Consider the following 2,500-nt stretch of genomic DNA (forward strand, 5'->3'; position numbering starts at 1 on the left):
CCGCCTGCCGCCTCCGTCAGCCGGCGCGCCTGCCACTGGGCGCCCCCACCAGCCGGCTGCCGCGCGTGCGCCCACGCAGCGCGCGGCCAGCACGCCGGGCGCCCCCCCCTCACCGGCCGGGGACGGTCCCACCCAGCCACCGCCGCGTATCGCTTCATACCCACATGCCCACTCACGTTCGTGGGTATGACGGGTGTCGCTGAAGCAACCGGTTAATACCTGTACCGATCGTCGATATCAACGATTCACCTCCAGCGCGAACAACCGCGCAACAACGGATTTCCAGTTCATTTGCGTAACTTGGGCAGCAAACGTAGACATCCATCTACATTTGCGACTTCTACGAGTCTTGCATGCCTGGATGTTGTGTGTCACGACGCACTCCATCAGCATACATACACGCTGCGACGTGTGCACGAAAGAACACGTGGAAGGTGGCCAGCGTACGTATGCGAATGCCATTGCACAGCTGCGAAGCGCATTCAACACGCGAACTCCTGACCGACGAGCTAGAGGTGACAGGAGGGGAGGGGGGGGGGGCGGGGGCGATATACGTCCTATTGCAGTACACAATACAGTGGATAGCGGGACCATGTGGAAAGTAAGCAACACTCGCAAGATGTGAGGGTACGCACCGTAAAATGAATCAATACGCAGAACACCACAGTGTGCGCGAAGTGAACTATGTTGAGATGGTTGCAATTAGGCAACGCTACACGAATTCCTAGATTCATATAACTAACAATTACAGGGCAGGTTAAGGCGCAACGTGGGTTAGGTTAAGGCGCAACTTGGGTTAGGTTAGGGCGCAACGTGGGTTAGGTTAGGGCGCAACGTGGGTTAGGTTAGGGCGCAACGTGGGTTATGTTAGGGCGCAACGTGGGTTAGGTTAGGGCGCAACGTGGGTTAGGTTAGGGCGCAACTTGGGTTAGGTGAGGGCGCAACGTAGGTTAGGTTAGGGCGCAACGTGGGTTAGGTTAGGGCGCAACGTGGGTTAGGTTAGGGCGCAACGTGGGTTAGGTTAGGGCGCAACGTGGGTTAGGTTAGGGCGCAACGTGGGTTAGGTTAGGGCGCAACGTGGGTTAGGTTTGGGCGCAACGTGGGTTAGGTTAGGGCGCAACGTGGGTTAGGTTAGGGCGCAACGTGGGTTAGGTTAGGGCCCAACGTAGGTTAGGTTAGGGCGCAACGTAGGTTAGGTTAGGGCGCAACGTAGGTTAGGTTAGGGCGCAACGTAGGTTAGGTTAGGGCGCAACGTAGGTTAGGTTAGGGCGCAACGTGGGTTAGGTTAGGGCGCAACGTGGGTTAGGTTAAGGCGCAACGTGGGTTAGGTTAAGGCGCAACGTGGGTTAGGTTAGGGCGCAACTTGGGTTAGGTTAAGGCGCAACTTGGGTTAGGTTAAGGCGCAACTTGGGTTAGGTTAAGGCGCAACTTGGGTTAGGTTAAGGCGCAACTTGGGTTAGGTTAAGGCGCAACTTGGGTTAGGTTAAGGCGCAACTTGGGTTAGGTTAAGGCGCAACTTGGGTTAGGTTAAGGCGCAACTTGGGTTAGGTTAAGGCAGAAGTTGGGTTAGGTTAAGGCAGAAGTTGGGTTAGGTTAAGGCAGAAGTTGGGTTAGGTTAAGGCAGAAGTTGGGTTAGGTTAAGGCAGAAGTTGGGTTAGGTTAAGGCAGAAGTTGGGTTAGGTTAAGGCAGAAGTTGGGTTAGGTTAAGGCAGAAGTTGGGTTAGGTTAAGGCAGAAGTTGGGTTAGGTTAAGGCAGAAGTTGGGTTAGGTTAAGGCAGAAGTTGGGTTAGGTTAAGGCAGAAGTTGGGTTAGGTTAAGGCAGAAGTTGGGTTAGGTTAAGGCAGAAGTTGGGTTAAGGGATGGTGTGTGTGGGGGGGGGGTGGGGTGGCGAGGTTCGTTGATAGTGATGGTAGTAAGTGGACGCCTGAGGCACTATCAGATATGTCACGTCAGTTGCACTTGTGGCTCATGGCAGGTGGCGCGCCCGTTCTGTGTTTGTGGCAAAGGAGTGGCACACCTGTGTCTTTCATTCCTGCCATTGTTTATGTGCTGTGAGATGCGGCAGTGTGGTGCTGTTGGGTGCACCCCTGTGTAGGACATGTGTGGGTGTTGGTGGCGTATCTGAGCAATGGTGGTTGTAGGAAGAGTGGGATATTCAGTTTTCTGGTTCGACGTCCCGGTCTGGTTATCATAGTGTGGATGGTGTACTGTGGCCGAGAGGATGCACTGGATGTTGTTCCATGCTGGTACTTAGATGTTGTGTCTGCGTCTGTTACAGGCATAGACTAGTGGGTGATGGAGTGTGTGGGTGACGTGTGGTTGACATTGTGTGCACAGACGTTCAGCATGTATAGGGACAGTTGTATGTGTTATCTATATTCCGATGACTGCGCGTATTACTAAGCACCGCCGTGTATAAGCTTAATGTATGTATAGTCAATGCCTGTTCTATCTCTGTACAGTAGTAGCGGTGCGACTGCACTAGCTAGCTACACCTCGC

Source organism: Schistocerca nitens, chromosome 7, assembly GCF_023898315.1.
Source record: "Schistocerca nitens isolate TAMUIC-IGC-003100 chromosome 7, iqSchNite1.1, whole genome shotgun sequence".
Classification (NCBI taxonomy): domain Eukaryota; kingdom Metazoa; phylum Arthropoda; class Insecta; order Orthoptera; family Acrididae; genus Schistocerca; species Schistocerca nitens.